Genomic DNA, 22,500 nt, shown 5'->3' with positions numbered 1-22,500 from the left:
ATGACATCGATAAATTTCAACTGTATGCAGCTTGTTACTATATCTCTGGTCAGGCATGTCTGTACGCTAGCACCAACATTATTCTCCCTTAATTTGATAGTGCTTCCTGTAATTCTGCAATATATATGTGCATGTATATATATATATATATATATTAGGGATAAAAATCCAAATTTACAGGGAAAAATTCAATTTAATTTATCAAAATTAAAATGAAATTAAATTTCACTATATATAATATATAAATATATAATATACAGAAAAACCCACCAACTATTGAATTCATCCATGAAAATCCACAATCACATATAGAAAAATTAAATAAGTAAATACACTAAAAAGACCTATAATAAAAATCAAAAGGGACAAAGTAAAAAATATTAATAAATATTAAAATAGTATATATATATATATATATATACTCTTACTCATTTACTTGTTTCAGTCTTTTGACTGTGGCCATGCTGGAGCACCGCCTTTTAGTCGAGCAAATCGACCCCAGGACTTATTCTTTAGAAGCCTAGTACTTATTCTATCGATCTCTTTTGCCGAACCGCTAAGTTACGGGGACATAAACACACCAGCATCGGTTGTCAAGCGATGTTGGGGGGACAAACACACACATACAAACATACACACACACATACATATATATACATATATACGACGGGCTTCTTTCAGTTTCCGCCTACCAAATCCACTCACAAGGCTTTGGTCAGCCCGAGGCTATAGTAGAAGACACTTGCCCAAGATGCCGCGCAGTGGGACTGAACCCGGGACCATGTGGTTGGTAAGCTAGCTACTTACCACACAGCCACTGCTATATATATATATATATATATATATATATATATATATATATATATATATATATATATATATATATATATATATATATATATATATATATATATATATATATATATATATATATATATATATATATATATATATATATATATATATATATATATATATATATATATATATATATATATATATATATATATATATATATATATATATATATATATATATATATATATATATATATATATATATATATATATATATATATATATATATATATATATATATATATATATATATATATATATATATATATATATATATATATATAATTCTCATATATATAATTCTCATTTAGAGAATTAACATTGCTTATATATATATATATATATATATATATATATATATATATATATATATATATATTATTTATTTATTTATGTGTTTCAGCCAAGTGGCTGCGGTCATGCTGGTGCACCACCGTGATTTTCACGTTCCTTGCATGGCTCTTCTCCCCACCTGACATGGTCCAATCAAGAGTTTTGATGGCACATCTGGTGTATAAGAGAATTTGACATAGCTGCCCTAAACTGCGTCTCATTACGAGCCATTGGTTCGTCTAGTATCGTGGAGAGGAAAGCGTCAAGTTTTGTCTTGAAGACCTCCGCATCCATGTCTTGCATGTCTCTCAAATGTTTTGGCAGGGCATTGAAGAGCTGAGGTCCTCTGAAACCGAGGCTGCTGCAGTATCTCGTTCTTATGTGAGATGCAGTGGACGGTACCTTTGGCACCATGCAGTGGCGACCCGTGCGGGCATTCCTGTAGTACTTGATACCAAAGTTTGGCACCAGTCCTTCCAGTATTTTCCATATGTATATTATTACATATCTCTCCCGCCTGCGCTCCAGGGAGTAGAGACCTAGTGCCTTCAGTCGCTCCCTGTAGTTCATCTGTTGGACTGTGGCGATCTTTTTTGTATAGTGCCGCTGAATTGCCTCGAGTTCTGCTGTCCGCTTAACACTGTGTGGTGACCACAACGGAGAGCATTAGTCTAGGCGGCTCAGAACAAATGTCTTCCATAGAGTCAACATGACTTTTTGATCCCTTGTACGGAATGTCCTCAGTATCCACCCTGCCAGTTGTCTCCACTTTACTGTCAACTTGACAATGTGCATGTGAAATGATGCATCACTACACATGTTGATGCCCAGATCTCTTACTGTTTGTGGTTCTGGGATTGCAGTACCTCCAGGACCTGTGTATGCCAGTTGGGAGGTACTTGTGGTCTTGTAGCGCAGTACTTGAAAATTTTTTGCATTGAACTGCATATTATTTTGCTCTGCCCACTCATATATTATATTGCATTTAGGTCATTCTGCTGGCTTACAATATCATCAGGATTCTTTATTGCCTGAGATATCTTTGTGTCATCAGCATAGCTAGTGACAATGGCTCTCCGAGTGACCGTGGGCATGTCCAGAAGGGCCACTATGAACAGTAGTGGCCCCAGAACAGTTCCTTGTGGAACACCGCTCAATATTTGTGTTTCTCTAGATAGTTCTCCATTGGCTGCAACTGCCTGACTTCTACCATTCAGGAAGTCATGCAGCCACTCTCCTAATTTACCAGCTATGCCAAGGTTTCGCAGCTTGTGACATATCAAGCCATGATCAACTTTGTCAAAGGCTTTTGCAAAGTCGAGATATATCACATCAGCATTTGACTGGTCAAGTAGCTGCTTCAGGACCCAGTCATAATGCTGCAAGAGCTGCGTGAGGCAGCTTCTACCTGGACGGAAACCATGCTGGGTCTCATTCAGCAAATCATTTTCTTCTAGGAACGTAATCAATCTCTTTCTGACAATTCGTTCCATGACTTTGCTAATATGTGAAGTCAGAGAGATGGGCCTGTAGTTCCCAGCCTCTGCTCTGCTTCCACCTTTATGGATAGGACATATGGTGCCTTCCTTCAGCTTTTTGGGAAGTTTACCATTTGCAAGGAAACTCTGGAAGAGTATCCGGAGTGGTCCTGCTAATTCTTGTTTACACGACTTTAAGAGGACAGCTGGGAAACCATCGGGGCCAGTTGCCGAATTTGAGCTCATTTCATTTATGGCAGCTATCACATCTTTCTCTTCAATGTCGATGTAGGTAATGGATGCAGTTTTTTTCTGCTGAGTGCTATTGTCAAAGAAATCAGCTGGGTTCTTTATCTGCATGTGACTCAGAGGAGAAATGAAGACACTCTTGAATTGTGTACTGAGCACTTCACTTATCCATGTGGGATCTGCAGTCAGTGAGCCATTAGGCAGGAATAGGGGTCCTATCTTATACTGTACCGTAGCAGTCTCTTTTGCAAATCTATAGAAAGCCTTGGGGTTTGTTTTTATGTTTTCTACTGCTGAAACCGGTTTCCCAGTTTACACTGATTTTCAAAAAGTTCAGATAGAAAGACGTGGCTTATGTCACAAATGTCTTGCTTTTAATAAGTGTTGTATGGCTCAAATTAGTATATGCCTTGAATAATATTTGATTGGTAGAGGAGAGTCACGTGACTGGTCTTAGAAACTACTGTGTATTGATATCCAGTAACGATGTTTGGCGTTGTGAGTTAAGGCTGACACGGTTAACTCTGAACATATTCAAGCAATCAATGCTCTGATTGTTTTCTGTCAAGTGTTTGTAGAGAATGAACACATGATTAAGTTTATAACCTTTTGTATGTTTCCCGCTACGTTCGTGCGTTAGTATCACGTGACAGTTATATTTTGCACCTAAAAAGAAGGCCGAAGGTGTTATGTGGGGTGTAGGTTTGGGATGTGGGTGTGGGGCGGAGCGCATCGGTAGTAGTGAGGTGTGGATGGTAGGGTGGGGAGGGGGTGTTGGTGGTATCAACGAAGAGAGAAGGCGAGTAGGTGTGAAGAGAGGAAGTAGGTGTTAGATGAAGAGAGAAGAGGATGGGTAGGTTGGGAAGATGTGCGAAGTGGAGGGGTCGGACTGGAGTCACCGGAAGGCTCGGAGAACGGTGCGTTGGAGGGCCAGGATGGAAGGTTGGTAGGTGACACATACATACATACACATACACACACATATATATATATATTGTACATATGTGTGTGTATATGTATGTGTGTGTTTGTTTGTGTTTGTGTGTATGTGTGTGTGTGTGTGAATATGTATACATACTCATGCAGCCAATGATACAAATCTAGGAATGACGTCACACATGTGTTAATAAAGAAATGTTTTGCAAGATGATCGCACTGTGGGCTTCCGTAGTGCAGAGGATATTCAGAGCAGGTTGGATGCATTCAACGACATAACCGTAAACATTGAAACGAAAGTTAATACAAGGAACAATGGTGGTAATTTTTTTTTATTAAAGGTGTAATCCTTATCAATGGGCAGCATTTTGCAAAGAACAACCAGTTTAGCTATCTCGGCAGTACGATTGGTAATGATGGTAGCCACAGAGACAAACTAGATCCTAGAATGTGCAAGAAGCATCTTGGAATTCCCAATCTTGAGGGTACAATTTTTGAATGACAAGATCGTTTTGTTCGTAGTGAAATGCAATGACTTCCAAGCAGTAGTATTATCCAACTTATTGTGTAGAACAGATTCGAAACTGCATGTATACTTGATGAGACATTCAGAGGGATCATAAACATCAGACCGAGAGACTGTCGAAAACAATCTCACATTAGAGAAAACGAAGCCCCTTAACGCGGAAGAGATATTGATGCAATGAAGCCTATACTGGTTTGAAAATGTTAAAGTCTTGTAGGCACGTGAAATTACATTATGCAACCATATTCTATAAAGTGTATTAAATGTTAGCAGTGGTCTTTACATTATTTTGTTAAGGTTATTTTTACAGCAATGATTTTTTGCTACAATGTTTCGTATCGAGACGTCAGATGTAAACAAATAATGAGATCGGAGACAAAAATGGGTAATGAGTGTATATGCCATATTTGGGGGGGGTTCTGCCCCTTCATCAGCACTCGTCTAATCCACTCTTGCCTCCAAACACATTGTTTATATAGCCATCACATACAGCGGTCTAAAATTATTGGACATACCAAATTACATATTAAACTTTACACGGCTGAATGCTGTGGCTATATAAACAATGTGTTCGGAGGCAAGAGTGGGTTACATTAGTGCTGATGATGGGGCTAACCCCAGCCCTCAAATATGACATATACTCTCATTATCCATTTTTTTCTCCGATCTCATTGTTAGTTTATATCTGACATCTCGATATGAAGCGTCGTAACAAAAACTCAGCGCTGTCTATATTTTTTGTAGAAATATAACCTTAACAAAATAAAATTTGAAAATGTTCCCAAAATATTGGAAGCTTAGTAAGTAAAACATATCCTGTATCCAGTCATCAGATGGCACGAAACATCAGTATGCATAAAGTGTATGTATACGACACATATAATAGGTATACTCTTTTAATTGTTTCAGTCGAGCAATATGTATATGCATATATATGCATATACATATATATATATACGACGGGCTTCTTTCAGTTTCCGTCTACCAAATCCACTCACAAAGTTTTGGTCGGCTCGGTCCTATAGTAAAAGACACATGCCCAAAGTGCCACGCAGTGGGACTGAACCCAAAAGCATGTGATTGGTAAGCAAGCTACTTACCACACAGCCATTCTTGTGTATGTAGCTATTCATAACATGATGTGACAGGAGATGCATGACAGGGACAGGAGTACATCAACTGAGGGCAGAAACCAGTTAAGAAAATCAATTAACTTCCAATAATACAGCAAGCGCTATTTCGTACGGAGAATCATAATAGATTGTCGGCAGATTGCATGCGATGGTAAATAAAGGTGGGCATCAGAGAACAGAATGAAATAAAAGGAAATTATGCAACACGATCCAAATTTGTAATTCCACTATTTGACAGTTGTTTGTTATATCATTTAGAAGGACGTTAACGCCATAATCCTACTTTCTTAGACTCATAATGTTCTTAATACAGCTAATAATCCATTACAAGATATTGATAATTACAGAATAAGCAAGGTAATAAGCACAGATATTGGATTCCTGCATTTATAGAATTTCATCTGCGCATCAAATACATAACGAAACAAACCCATTAATTCCTGTTTCATGACTCCTTACAAACTGATAGTAGCAGGGAAGTTCTTTTCAACAGAATCAATTATTTGTTATCGGAAACCTTATGTTTAAATCCAGCAAATCCGTAATAAATCCATTAAAGAAATACGTTATACGCGAATTATAATATTACACCACACGACATGGATAACTACAGGTAAAATGCGTAAATTATTCGTATATTGATAAGAAAATTATATTCTATATGTTAAACTATACAGTCTTTGCATAAACATATTTAGTTTAATTCGGAGTAGTTTTCATATAAGTCCATTGTGTTAACGCCAATCCACAATTTAATATAGAAATCCCTTTCATGTCCTTTCTTCTACTTATCTCTCACTAACACCCTTCCTCTAATTAAATTCTCCCTCTCTCTCAAATATATATATACGTATGTGTGCGTGAGTATGCGTATGTGTGTGTATGTGTGCGTATTCATGCATGCACACACTCTTTTGTATATATACACACGCATACACATACGATATACGTATACATTATATATATATATATATATATACATATATATATATATATATATATATATATATATATATATATATATATATATATATATATATATATATATATATATATATATATATATGTATATATATATATATATATATATATATATATATATATAAGAAACTTAGTAAGTAAAATATGAAGTTGAACTGGTGAGCAAACAAATCAGCCGACATCCAAATCGACGCTGATTTTACTAGAACATGTGGTTTCTAAAAAGACAGAAAGATATATACGGGACTTAAAAGACGAGTGCTAATTACATTGATCAACAATCTTCCAGACAAAAAAGATAAATATTTAATTTATTTGTAGAAAACATCCTGCAACTTCTGAATCTAGATACGTTGAGCAAGAAAGTGTGAAAACTAAGGTATGTGAGTGTTTTGTCTTATCTGGGGATGATTCGATATATGCATGTATGTGTGTAAATGTATATAAGTGTATATATATACATATCAATATGTGTGTCTATATATGTGTATCTGTATATTTGTATATGTATACACACACGCATATATATATATATATATATATATATATATATATATATATATATATATATATATATATATATATATATATATATATATATATATATATATATAAAGTAATCCCTTGCCATATCACGGTTTATCATTTAAGCTCACGTCGAGTCCTCTCTCGATTTGTTTTGCATTTATAATAAAGTAAATATATACAAATTATAAATTTAAAAAAAAATTCAGTACTGTTTTTACTTCCCAGATATACGCACGGGGGGCTTTTGGAACGTAATACCCGCGGTAGTTGAGGGATTACTGTATATATAACGTATGTGAATATTTTTTGCACACACACATACAAACGCACATAAACTCACACACACACGCACACACATATATATGTATGTATAAATATATGTGTGTGTGTGTGTCTGAGTGTGAATGTGCATAATTGAGTATAAGTGTACAATTTTTTACTTCAGTCTATAACCCTTCTCCCCCGTCGTATCTTTCCTGTCTTACGTGTTATGTTTTGCTCTCTTCTGACTATGTAAAGTAATCCTGATTACAAAATCCATGCATAAACGCTTCATCCAAGCGAAAGTTTGTATTACAGTAATCGCTCGACTATCGCGGATGTTATGTTTCAAAACCCGCTGCGATAGGTGAAAATCGGTGAAGTAGAAAGAGTACTGTATTGTTTTTTACCTTTTTATTATTTTTTATAATTTGTATATATTTATTTTATTATAAATGCAAAACAACACCACAGAGGAGTCAACGTAAGTTGAAATAATATGCAGCGATAAGTCAACCGTGATAGGCGAACTGCGATAAGTGAACCGTGATAGGAGAACTGCGATTGGCGAACCGCGATATAGCGAGGGATTACTGTATTTGATTCTCTGTCTGAAGAATTGAAACAAGAGATTCTTTCATGTCTTCTAATGCATGTACAATTTCGTAACTCTTATAAGCGAAACAAATTTCAACCATTATTTAACAGATGAGGAATTATGTACATTATTCACATTATTCACGCATATTTGTCCTCAACATTTCGGCTGATATACCCTCCTGTCTTCTTCAGGTGCCTTGGTGCAATTTCGAACCTGGGTTCTCCTTCCTAAGGTATTTATCGAGGTTGTTGTTGTTGTTGTTATTATTATTATTATTATTATTATTATTATTATTATTATTATTATTATTATTATTATTATTATTATTATTATTATTATTATTGTTCAGTAGTTTTATTTTTATAACGTGCTTTCACTTCACTACCGAGCGCAGCTCTGTGCGCCTTGGGTATGTGCTGTGGTTTGCTGTGGTGCTCTTATGTTTACTGTATTGAAAGTGTTTTGCGTAGAATGTGTGCAGTACCCAGTAGTGCAATTTTCTGTATGTTATATATATTTGTAAGTCCTGGTATTTTTGTTATGTATTTGTCTGAATATTTTTTTATTATACCTATGGCACCTACTATGATAGGAATTGTTTTATTATTATTATTATTATTATTATTATTATAATTATTATTATTATTATTTAGTGACAGAGCAGTGCATGCCATCAAAGTGACACTGGGGTAAAATATACGAAGCCCAGTATACCCATCATGACTACCCGTGTGATAAGGGTACACCAGGCACATGCATTACAACCATATGTGCGCGATATGGTGATCCCATATCAAAATAAACAGCGCATGAACTCGCAGGTGGGGCCCAGTTAGAATTTTCTTCAAGTCGAGTAGCCCATCTCACTCAAAAGGTCCCCGAATAAGGTTTGTTTAAAGATGTTGAGCAAAACAACCTTGTTTCCAAAGGTGAATTATTCAAATCCCAAAGAAGTCCTCTCAACACATGGCCTTGATGCTCCCCCACTACCTCTGCTCATGATCAGCATTGCTACCATCATTAATTATCTATTGTGGAGAGTAATACTCCAGATTAGTGGAGTATTGAATGATTTTATTTGCAGCGGTTTAAGAGATGAAAGGAAATTGAAAGGACAAGATACAAACATTTTGGCATTTGACAGACCAAATATTTTGATTTGATTCCACTTAGTCCTTACTCAAAATTGCTATTCATGTGACTAACTTAGAAACCAGTATTGTTGTTCCTTCTATTTTGTCTAACACAATAAGACTTTGGATTAACCAGTATAGACCGTTTCTCTTCAGTTTCTCTTTGATCTGTGAGCAAGGCTCAGCCATTGTCTCAAGTTATATTCTACTGCAAACTCAATCGTTTACACCTACTTAACTGTACGAATGCCCGTTCCGTCTGCCAATGGGACGATTAATATATTTTATTATCAACTGCATCTTAATTAACAGGATTATAGTAATTATTCACATCGTTCTCGGAGAGTAGCAACAATTGATGTTACCGTATTCTTAAATTATAACAGCAATTAACACACTGATCATTAATCATTACAATAATGCAAGTAGTAATAATTAAAACAATCGCAATGAAGACAATGGATATTAACTAATATATGGCAACAGTAATTGATGCTTCTAATCTATGTACAGAATTGAGTATGAAATTCTATTTCAGAACCGTCTCTTTAAATGTGACAGTTTTCTAGATTCGTTTATAACATTAACAGCAATGATGTTAAACAATACCGAAATAGGTGAGGAAACAAACAATAAAAGTGACTCCTTCATTTTAATATATGAGAGTCTTAGCCGAATGATGCCTTCTAAGTCAAAATCATATTCGTAAGCAGTATATTTCGATTGAAAGTGAACAGCTAGAGAAAGTAAAATATAAATTGTTGCTATGCTTTTCTCATCACATGTCAGATATTAAAACAGTGACCTTCACATTTATTTAAGTAAATATAAAAATAGATAATCTACCTCTGTTTCTTTAAAAGAACAGAAGTCAATCTGACGGAAATTTGACTGATTTGTCGAAAGCAATTCGTAGAGTGCGTTGATATTTCTTTGGTGCCTATGGGTAGGTAGCTTTCACCAAGGTATGTTTACCGGGTTGAGCCTATCACTTTAAAATCTGTACCTTACATGTAGGTTAAATACACTGCTACAAACTTCTAGAATTGTTGACAGTTTTCAGAGCATCTATATCTGGTAAGTCGCTACATCCTGTAGTAGATAATTATGGCTACGGGGCCGGACCCTTAAGAAATAATTATCTTCATGAACATAGGATGGAACTCGTGAGGATGATAAGTACTAGGGCTCCTCAACTGGTAATTCATCTCCTTAAATTTTCCACTGTAAGTTTGCAATGTAAACATATATTTAAACTTTTCTATTCCTCATCACCCTCTTCCCCTTAGTTTTAGTTTTAGTTTTAGTTCTTCCCACGCAGTTGTTCTAGACATCGGGCAACAAGACGTCTCCAATAGTCCTGGTTTTGAGAGCTGCCTGCATTTCTCCAGATGAGGATAATCTGCTTCAGATCTTCTTCGAAGGTGACGCGCCATGTCTTTTCATATTACTTTATTCTTTTATCTTTGTTCCCAACTCTAAACGCCGCTCTTGGTTTTCTTTCCTTCACACTATACTCCTCTATATATTCAAATTACGACTCGATGCACTTTAAATTCACCGGAAAACACAACATAAAATATATATTTTTCCAACGCTATATATCATAACAATTCATATACAGTGTGCGATAACTGGTATTCGTATCAAGGAAAATGCCTGAGGTTTTAACAACATAATTTATGACAACTGGAATCAGTCTGATCCTTCGATATTCACATATTAAAATACACTTCACATATTGATATTGGGCTCAATAATGTTTTACCAAAGCTTCTTATTCTATTGCTTGTCTTATCATATGATATATATATACATACACATACACTCAACGACAGCTTAGAATTACTAATTAAATTTTCTTCGATTCCAACTTGTTATAAGAAAGGACACAACACACAACACGGTGGAGATTATAGTCTCTTATAACACCTAAAATGTCGCGGATGAAATGTCTCACAACTTGAGTTTCTTTATTGAAGCTTGATTTGGGGTTAGACAACGCAAATCCCTGACATTATTTTATCGAATAAATCAAAGAATAAAGAAAGTAAAACAAAAAATGACTAAACATAAATAAATAAATACAATAATAGGATGAACTCTTATATAAGAATTTATCAAGTAGTTATCGTGAAAAAAATTCATAGGGAAAAAATCTATCGTTTTTCCTTAAATCATATTTATCTATTTATATATATATATATATATATATATATATATATATATATATATATATATATATATATATATATATATATATATATAAGGGCATAACTATACAAGAATGCCTCACGTTAACTACCGTAATAAACACATTTTTACCGAATGCGAGGAAATGCAGCCTTCAAAGAAGCTAGCCTTTTAAAAACAAACTGAACTATAGATCGCCGATTTCTTGATCATTATAGTAATATATAATCTTCACTCGTCAGTATAGTATAGTCAAAACACATAGAAATAAAAACAAAAAATCAACATACCACACGAACACCTCATGTATTCTGGACAGCACATAGAAGATGGTTTATCCCTATATATCTATGAAAAAGGCGGGTTTTATATAGGATACATAGGATATATAGGATTTATGAGGCATTCATAAATAAATAAATGTAGAAATATCATTATAGTGTGTCTTTTAAAATGAACGCGACGGGCACAACGGGCTCTTTGGTTAGTGTTTAAACAATTTCTGCGTAGATCTAACTAGCGATTTTTCTGAAATAATGTCATGTAAACAATTTATAAATATTTATTTTATAAATTAGTTTTCGAAAACCACTCGACGGTTCTATCAAATATCGGTGTATCACATTTGTTTGTAATAATTTATGTCTAATATATATGTATGTGTTTATAATTAAATAAGTCGGACGGGAGCAGCTGGTGATATGTCTAGCTCATATGAGATGAAAGTATTTTAAATTTAATCTTTTATGTTTAAATTAAGTATCAACATACTGTACATTGTGTTCTAACAGTTATATATATATATATATATATATGTGGGTGTGGGTGTGTGTGGGTGTGTGTGTGTGTGTGTGTGTGTGTGTGTGTGTGTACAACGCACTAGTTTTTTCAGGTTCTTGCATTTTGAGATAAATTTGAGTAAACGTCTATTATGAAGAAGAATGAAATATATGTATATATATATATATATACATATATATATATATGTATATATATATATATATATATATATATATATATATATATATATATATATATATATATATATATATATGTATGTATATATGTGCATTTACAAATGTATGTATGTGTATGCATATATATATGTGTGTGTGTGTATATATATATATATATATATATATATATATATATACTCTTTACTCTCTTTTACTTGTTTCAGTCATTTGAATGTGGCCATTCTGGAGCACCGCCTTTAGTCGAGCAAATCGACCTCAGGACTTATTCTTTGTAAGCCTAGTACTTATTCTATCGGGCTCTAATGCCGAACCGCTAGGATACGGGGGAATTCAACACAGCACCATCGGTTGTCAAGCGATGCTGGGGGGACAAACATGGACACACAAACACACACACATATATATACACATGTATACAACGGGCGTCTTTCAGTTTCCGTCTACCAAATCCACTCACAAGGCTTTGGTCGGCCCGAAGCTATAGTAGAAGACACTTGCCCAACGTGCCACGCAGTGGGACTGAACCTGAAACCATGTGGTTCGTAAGCAAGCTGCTCACCACACAGCCACTTCTACGCGTATGTATATATATATATATATATATATATATATATATTTAGATACAGTAAATCCCCAACAACGAAGAACAAGAAAAACGCAACAACGCGAGAGGACGAAGAAAAAAAAAGGTGGTTTTGCGTTTTGAGCAAAGCTCTTCTTTAGAAACAGGAGACAGAGGAATATTCAAGAGAAAAGCAAGACAGATGGCCACCGAGTTACATGTGGTTACATTTAAGCGTGTGTGCGCGTGTGTGTGAATGTGTGTGTGGGTTGGTTTGTGAGTGAATTGAAGAAATCCTTGCTGCTAATTGGGATAGGTGTGAGTAAACGTACATTCACAAACCCTAAAAGATACAATTCTGAAGTAACTAAAAAAAAAAAAAAAAATTTAATCAAACCCGTGTTTTATTTTGGAAAGGAGATATATCAGATATTAACAGTTCACATCAACACGAAGTTGTATAATTCAAATAGTTTGAGCTAAAGCAGACAGTCTCAATAGCTTTGATATTAAAAAAGAAGTCAACTAAGGAAACAAATGAAAGACAACGGGAAGAAAATGCTCAGAGAAAATAGCATTGTAAAGACCTTTCAAAGAGACTGGGGAAAAAGAAGGAAAAATGTAGCATCTTCGCTTGCATTTGAGAATCTCCTTGCTTCTATCTGAAATGATGGTTACGACAATGAAACCTTTTCCAGACATGTGCAAATTGACTTCATTCAAAATTTGCATCAATACAACATTGTATTTCAAAAATTGCTTTGAGAACTTCTTCGTGACGCGAGAAGAATGAACATTAATTTTAAACTGATACAACTAGTCGAAGGAGAATTGTAAAGATAGTGGCCTACATTTCCTTGGCATGAATACACTTTTGTGCTGCCATAACATACGAAAAATATTTTTGTTGCTCGTCATGTCTCAACCAGTATTTATAAGAAATGTGTTACGAATAATGTGTGATGTACATGTTGATGTTGTTTATAATGTCATATTAAAGTAAAATAAATATATATCAAACCCATTCATACAAAATCTATTTCCTATATTTTTTTAATTCATCTCATTTCATTCAACTAGAAAATATATACATTTCATAAGTTATATTAAGCATTGTTATTGAAGTTTAGAAAAGTGTAACCTCTAAGAGTATATTGTTTTACAAGGTTCCCATTGTAAAAGATCGAATATGTTCAATTTCTTCAGAACTAAAGCACCCAACATTTCACCTTGGAATTAAGATAATATAGATTACATATATTCCATCTAAATATTTAATATTTAATCATAGAACTTTTCTGTGCATAACAACAATTTCAGTAGAAAGTACCGAAAATGTTGAATTCAAATGTGGTCGTAAATATACATAATACTTCACTCAGATCTACCTATCTGTCTATCTATCTATCTATCTATCTATCTATCTATCTATCTATCTATCTATCTATCTATCTGTCTGTCTGTCTGTCTCTCTCTCTCTCTCTCTCTCTCTCCCTCCCTCTCTCTCTCTACACGTGTGTCTCTGTCTACACGTGTATGCTCTCTCATACACACATACAAACACACATACGATGGAGTAACTTGAGATAACAGATTTTTAAGAGTCGTGAATTAGTTACTGTGGAAGCACGAGATGATGTATAGGTTTGTTCAAATCCGTTCTGTTGTTAGTTTGTCAATGGGAACGAAGCATTAATAGGCATATCAAATGCATACACTATAAGCAGCTATATACCCGGCTGACTTGCTGTCGAGTGAGTCCTTGCAAATCAGCTAAAGGGACTTTTGTGAATGCTAAGATGCTTGTGTTGGTAGAAGCTGCGTTAACGTACACTCATGATATTAAAGCAAAACTGCAGTTTTCTATTAAACGTCTTCTTTGTCTATGATGAAGAATAAATTAGGGCTGAATTATTTTTGAAGTCGAAGAAGATGCCTAAGCTTTCAAATATAATTTTAATTTTATAGTCGTATGATTGCTCTCAAAGATCATCACAAGATCTGCAATTTATTGCATAATTTAAGCAGATGAAAACCATACGTATGATTTAGTGTCTCACATCTGTGTTCGCGCTCAGCTGAAGGAAATCATTTCGGCTGTTCTCTGGTGCTTTGTTTGATAATGCGATGCAAGTTTGGCAGCAGGTATACCGAGGGCGTACTATTATACTTGTTACAGAAGGGTCAATAACCGTGCTTTGTGAGTACGCGTATATAAACATTATTTACATTTGTCCTCATCTTGTTTGTTGTTAACACGACGTTTCGGCTAATATACCCTCCAGGCTTCATCAGGTGTTTTGGGGAAATTTCGAACCTGGTTTCTCATTCCTAAGGTCCTAAGGTTTTTTTCGATGTTGGTGTTTATTATTATTATTATTATTATTATTATTATTATTATTATTATTATTATTATTATTATTGTTATTATTATTAATATTATTATTATTGTTCAGTAGTTTTATTTTCATAACGTGCTTTCACTTCACTACCGAGCGCAGCTCTGTGCGCCTTGGGTATGTGCTGTGGTTTGCTGTGATACTCTTATGGTTACTGTATTGAAAGTGTTTTGCGTAGGATGTGTGCAGTTCCCAGTAGTGCAATTTTTTGTATGTTATATATATTTGAAAGTCCTGGTGTTTTTGTTATGTATTTGTCTGAATATTTTTTTATTATACCTAAGGCACCTACTATGATAGGAATTGCTTCTGTTTTTAGATTCCACATTCGAGTTACCTCTATTTCCAGGTTTTTCCATTTCTTTGAGGGAAACTTTGTCATCTTCTGGTATTGATACATCAATTAGTAAGCATTTTTTCCTTCATGATCTTTGTCAACTATATCTGGTCTATTTGCCTTAATTTCTCTGTCTGTATGTATTGGCATATCCCAGAGTATGGTTGCTTTCTCGTTTTCTGTGACCTTTTCTGGCGTGTGTTTATACAATCTTTTTCTGTTGTTATTCCATAGTGTTGGCATAGCTTCCAGTGTATATAGGTCCCAGCTCTGTCGTGTCTGTGAATATATTCCTTCTTAGCCAGGACTGGGCAGCCAGAGATAATATGATTTATTGTTTCTTGTCCATCTCCACATATTCTACAGTTACTTGTTATGTTTCTTTTCATTATATGTTTTTGGTAATTTCTGGTGGGGATGCTTTGGTCTTGTGCAGCAATTAAAAATCCTTCAGTCTCTGCTTTGAGTCCTGAGCTTCTCAACCATTGCAGGGATTTTTCTCTGTCTATTTCTTTTGCATTTACTTTAGCCCAGTATTTACCATGTAGGGGCTTTTCTTGCCATCGTTTTATCATGGTCCGTTGCTGTTCTAGTTTTAGTTTGGATTTCATTTTTTTTATAGCTTTTGTTGTTTCTTCTTCGTCTTCGTATTTGTTAGGTAGTATGATTTCTTGTTTGTATTTGTCAGCTTCCTTAAATATTGAAAACAGTTTTTTGTTTTGTTCGTATTTTGTGGCTATTTGTATTAGTTTTCCTTGCTTCTAGAGTAGGTATTTTTGCAGTCCTATGGTAGTTATTTTATAATAGTTTTCCAGCTGTATAAGACCCCTGCCACCTTCTGTGCGTTGTATATATAAGCTTTCTATGTCAGATTTTGGGTGGTGCATCCTATATCCTGTCATTATTTTTCGTGTTTTCCTGTCTATTTTAGATAGTTCGTTTAGTGTCCAGTTAAGGATATTGTAGCTGTAACTTATAACTGGGACAGCTAAAGTGTTGATACCCATTATCTTGTTTTTAGCATTGAGCTCTGTTTTTAGTATTGATCTAACTCGTCTATAGTACTCTTTCTTTATTTTTTCTTTCATTTGTGTGTGTTGTATCCTATCTAGTTCTTTGACTCCTAAATATTTGTATGGCTGGCTTTCGTCTAGTTCTCTTATTTCATTGGCTTTATCTAGTGTGATGTTGCTACTTTTAACTAATTTTCCTTTCTTCAGGGTTGCTTTGGCACATTTTTCTAATCCGAATTTCATATCTATTTCCTTGGTAAAGCCATGTACTGTCTGTAGTAGTGTTTCCAGCTCTTTGTCATTTCTGGCGTATAATTTTAGGTCATCCATATATAAAAAGGTGGCTGACTGTTTTTCGTAACATTTGTATCCACATCCAGTTCTATTTAGCAATTCAGTTAAAGGTGTGAGTGCCAGGCAGAATAGGAGTGGAGAGAGCGTGTCTCCCTGGAATATTCCTCTTCTAATGGGTATGGCTTTCGTTTTCATAAGTCCCTCTTTTGTTTGGAGCTGTAGCACTGTCTGCCATTTCTTCATGGAGTGCCTTATGTATTTTATAATAATTGGTGCCACCTTGTTTATAGCTAGTGTATCGAGAATCCACGTGCGGGGAACACTGTCGAAAGCCTTTTGGTGGTCCACCCAGGCCATACTGAGGCCTTTCTTCTTTCTGCGGCTGTCTTCAGTTATGGCTTTATTGATAAATAATTGATCTTTACAGCCGTATGAGCCCTTGCAGCATCCCTTCTGCTCTTCTGGAAACAGGTTGTTATTTTCCAGGTGCTTACTCAATCTCTGCGATATTATTGCAGTAAAGGCTTTATAGATCGTAGGGAGACAGGTTATAGGTCTGTAGTTTTGTGGTTTCTCTGTTTCCGTGGATTTGGGAATTAAGATGGTTTTCCCTTTCGTGAGCCATTCAGGCATTGACTCTTATTATTATTATTATTATTATTATTATTATTATTATTATTATTATTATTATTGTTGTTGTTGTTGTTATTCAGGTCACTACCTGCAATTGAACTCGGAATCTTGGGGTTAGTAGCCCACGCTCTTAACTACTACGCCGTGGGCAATTATGGAATGAATTGTAGGGCTTATAAATCTAATATCTTCCTGTCCTTCCTTAATACTGGTTCCCATATGCTACTTATATCTGCAATTGGTCTGCTTAGGAGGTTGTTATGTCCTAGCATATGTGCTGCTTCTTTTAGTTTTCATATTTTCCAGTGGTGTTCTCTGTCCATTATTTTAACTTCATCCCATAGGGGGAGCTGGTCTCCATTTTTCTATACATGATCAGCTATACCCGATCCATCAATATCTCCTTGTGTCACAGCTTTGCGATGTTCATCTACTCTTATTTTGAGGGGGCGACATGATTCGCCTTTGTATAACATACTACAGCTGCATGGGATGGAGTACACGCATGTGAATACGGATCCCTGAAGAGATCTAACCAGATATTTATTTCTATGAACATCTCATAACACTGACTATGTCTAATCCTTACTCTTCTCATCAAACTCTTCTGCCATTCCTTCTCTCCTCTTCTATTGCACCTTGTACATGCTTCTATGCTATTTGTGTGAATGTCCTTTTCATCAAGCTCGTCTTTATGTGCTCCTACTACTAAATCTCATCTCACTTGATTTCACCAACTTCTTCCTCATTTCAACTGAGCCGGATTTGCTTTCAAACTTTGTCTCTCGTAACCACTCTTTACTTCATTTCCTGTCAACTTCCTCGCATATTATCATTCCTCTCACTGGTTTTCCTCACGCATTGCATTTTAATTCCTCCCATCACAACCATATTTCAATATTGCATTCACAAGGACGCAGATAACACCTTTGTATAAAATCTTTCTCAGAAGACTTCAAGTTCTGGAAACGTGAGATTATTTTACACTTTGCAGTAAATAAACTCTTTAAACTCCCTTCGAACTACCTTGCTGATTCGCTTGTGCCGAGGCTACTGATTACCAAGCATTCCCTTCGGGTTCCAGATTTGTATTATCATAATTCGTGCAAGAAGTACTAAAATCTAATTAGAATTAATTATGAGGTGATCGGAAAAGATGGTTTATATTTTGGAAAACAGGTGACACAATTTGGGACATGCTTAGTCGTTTACTTGTACCCCTATAAGCTTTATGTTGATCCCGGCATTAAATATATGAACACTAACATTTATACTGGTTTTCATTTTTGACTAAACAATTCATTTCCCTAATTATTTTATCGACTCAGAAAGGATGAAAGACAAAGTCAGCCTCGGCGCTATTTGAACTCAGAACATAAAGACGGCCGAAATGCCGCAAAACATTTTGCACAGTGTGGTAAAGATTTTGCCAGGTTGTCACATTGCCGCCATTCCGTCGTCATCCACTAATATCGTCTACTGATAATCGTATAATTACTTTTAGCTGCATTTTAATGATGTCTTTAAATTTTAATACTGTCTTCAATAAAAGTACTAAAGCTATTTCATAGGAAGAGAGCTCTGGCCTGTCGATACCTGAACAATACCTCAACTTCCATACAGTGTAAAGAGAGGGATTGCTCAGTGTCTAAAAGATCGAGCAAAGAATGTAAGTAGCGATAGTGATACACACCAAGAAGAAATGATCAAGCTCAATAACAATCTATTAAGCAACAACTACCCCGAAAAAATTACTATCCACTCCAATTATGAAGAAAAGAAAGGATGAAATCAATAAACAGTCTACAATCTGTCTACCCTATGTGAAAGGCCTCTCCCAAAAGATACAAAAGATATGTGGCCCATATGACATCAGGACAGTATTCAAGAGTAATACAACACTTCGCAAATATCTCCTTCGAGTAAAACCAATAGAAGTGAATATGACCAAAGGCGAAACATGTCGACCCCTCAAAATGAGGGTAGAGGAACATCGCAAAGCTGTGACATGAGGAGATATTGATAAATCGGGTATAGCTGATCATGTATGGAAAAATGGAGACCATCTGCCCCTGAGGGATGAAGTTAAAATAATAGACAGAGAACATCACTGGAAAATACGAAAACTAAAAGAAGCAGCACATATACTAGGACACAACAACCTCCTAAGTAGACCGAGTGCAGATATGAGTAGCATATGGGAACCGGTATTGCGGAAGGATAGGAAAATATTAGATTTATAAGCCCTACAATTCACTCCATAATTGCCCACGGCGTAGTAGTTAAGAGTACGGGCTACTAACCCCAAGATTCCGAGTTCAATTCCAGGCAGTGACCTGAATAATAATTAATAATGATAATAACATCGAAAAATACCTTAGGAATGAGAACCCGGGTTCAAAAAAAATCCCCAAGACACCTGATGAAGGCTAGAAACCGAAAAGTTGTGTTAACAACAAACAAGATGAGGACAAATATCAGTCAAGTAATGTAAAGGAGTTACCCACTGACTTCTACTCACGTTCTTGGTTGGTGTTTTACTTTTTCGACCACAAGAATGTTAAAGGCAAATTAGACGTCGGTGACTTTTGAAACCAGAACTAAAGCATTGGAGCTTTGTCATATGTATAAACGATCCTTCCTGCTCATCCACTGTGGCACATGAAATAACCAAAAAGTACCCACTATTTTTATTTGAAATGAAACTTACAGAACGTCTTCCATTATTTTCAAATGGATGAATATATAATCTTTATGGCGTAGATACATTTGCTTGTCTACGTTAGCTGTGATAATGTGATGTCGTCAACAAGAATCGAAAACGTTTAACGGAATAAATATAACAAGAGACAACACTTGCTCACATTTCTCACCACCATAAATACAAAAGACAGATATTGTTTACTAAAAGGAAACAATTAGATTATTTTAAATCTGTCTACAAATTATCAATTATGCTTCGCAGCATTCCCTGGAAATTTTAACATGTAAATAGTTGTCTAATACATTAATCAATTTGTCAGGTAAAAACTAAAGTGTTTATCGTATTTACACATCGACGCATTGCACAAGTTATATAGCCGAGTTGTAATATATACAAGATATACGTGATCTGAAAATGTTCAACCCAGGTAAGATTTCTGACTCTTGGAACATGTATTTACACTTAGGTTTGTTGCTTAATGGGAGGGAAACGGTGTACGACACACGCAAACTCATACACGCACATACAAACACACACACACACACACACGTATACACACACACGCGTATAAATGCACATATACAAACGCATATACATTCATATGCCTATAGGTGCCTGTATGTATGTTTGTATGCTCGCGCCCATGTACATGTAGTGACATATGTGAAAGACGAGGCTCAAAGGTTCGAGTGTTGGAAACACAATCTTGACATTATGTATAGCCATTATATCTAGCAGGTAGAAATGATGCTATCGTCATAGAAATATACATTGTTTGATTCACGACATGCCATCAAAGCACAACTAAGCAAATTAAACAATCCACAACGGCAATACCTTAATATCAGACTGGTTAAGGCGGCGAGCTGGCAGAAACGTTAGCACGCCGGACGAAATGCTTAGTGGCATTTCGTCTGCCGTTACGTTTTGAGTTCAAATTCCGCCGAGGTCGACTTTGCCTTTTATCCTTTCGGGGTCGATAAATTAACTACCAGCTACGCACTGGGGTCGATGTAATCGACTTAATCCCTTTGTCTGTCCTTGTTTGTCCCATCTATGTTTAGCCCCTTGTGGGCAATAAAGAAATAAGAAACTTTAGCACACTAGGCGAAATGGTTAGTATTATTTTGTTTGTTTCTATGTTCTGAGTTCAAATTCCTCCTTCCCTCCTTTCGGGATCGATAAATTAAGTACTAGATGTGATCAGACTGGTTTATGTAGCATTTAAATATTTTGTGCAGAAAAGGATTCTGTTTACATTCCTATTAATCTATTCTCACATCTAAATGGTTTCTCATATGTAAATTTATTCCATTAATCCTGATTACACAACGGTTACAGAATAGTTATACGTTTTATCCAACTGCATGCTATCAAATTACAAAGATGTAAGTTAAACTGTCTAATATGGCAGTAGCTTACTTTCTGACAGCTTTACAGAGCGGCTAGGTCTACGCTATCGATTACGAAAAGCAGTCTAGCGTTTAGGTTCTGAAGAGCGCTCATGAAACTGTAAAACAGTTCTGCAACAGCTCTATTTGGTAAAAATGTCAGTCTTAATCTTTAGGGTACTGCATTCACAGTCGCAAGACCGAGGTTTCGATTTTCTGACTAGGCGATGTGTTCTGAGCTTAATCAAAATACTTAATCTCACGTTGCGCCATATTACTCAGCTATGGATGAGAGAACCTGCAATGAATTGGTTTTCCGTTCAGAGACGAGGGAATATTGCGATCTCGGTCAGTAATACGTCGTGGAAAGCGGATAAGCAGCTCTTTGAGTCATTGGAGTTCAGATAGTACTTCCCTGTCCTAGAATAAAATGCGTCGCACAGTTTTTCCACTTTTGACCAGATGCTACCAGGTGTAGTGATGATTATGCTTGTATTCAATGCATTAGAGCAGTAAGTGAAATAAATTTGAATAAAGAGAACATCGACTCATCAGGAGTTATCTTATACGTTTTCTATAATATTGTTAGTCATAAAATACATTGCAGCATATTCGATCATAACTATAAAAAAATACTACTAAAATAGAAAAGAGCAGATAGTTACCACTAGGATAATGAAAATAACAAATGCATTGAAAACTTTGTTAGAGTATTTTTGTGTAAGAGCATATAATTTCATAAAAACCATAGAAGCATGGGTTCCGAAAATATATCCCATCTCCATATATATATATATATGTGTGTGTGTGTGTGTGTATGTGTGTGTGTGTGTGTGTGTGTGTGTGTATGTGTGTGTGTATGTATGTATATATGTACATGTACATTACACTCTAAACAATATGTGATATTGGTTTGACTATAAAAGTTAGAAGAAATATATCGATAGAATATTCGAGTATAACACGTTGTTTTTTGCTTTC

The 22,500-nt window shown here is 35.3% G+C and overlaps 1 long non-coding RNA gene across 7 annotated transcripts in view; it reads left to right on the top strand.

Moving 5' to 3' along the window:
- LOC106874121 (uncharacterized) overlaps positions 1 to 22,500 on the top strand; it is a 76,795-nt gene that overhangs the window by 981 nt on the left and 53,314 nt on the right. For 4 of the 7 annotated variants that reach the window (XR_016240765.1, XR_016240764.1, XR_016240762.1 and 1 more), the window contains exons 2-3: positions 6,815 to 6,872; positions 8,075 to 8,115. This is a non-coding gene — a long non-coding RNA (uncharacterized LOC106874121). Of the gene's footprint in view, positions 1 to 6,814; positions 6,873 to 8,074; positions 8,116 to 12,389; positions 12,808 to 13,165; positions 13,764 to 22,500 lie in introns of those variants that run through there. The other 3 variants (XR_016240761.1, XR_016240760.1, XR_016240763.1) reach the window with 2 other exon arrangements.

The sequence above is a fragment of the Octopus bimaculoides genome, chromosome 2, assembly GCF_046866305.1.
Source record: "Octopus bimaculoides isolate indiv1 chromosome 2, ASM4686630v1, whole genome shotgun sequence".
Classification (NCBI taxonomy): Eukaryota; Metazoa; Mollusca; class Cephalopoda; order Octopoda; family Octopodidae; genus Octopus; species Octopus bimaculoides.
The sequence above is the reverse complement of the archived record's forward strand: the minus strand, read 5'-3'. Positions and strand labels throughout refer to the sequence as shown.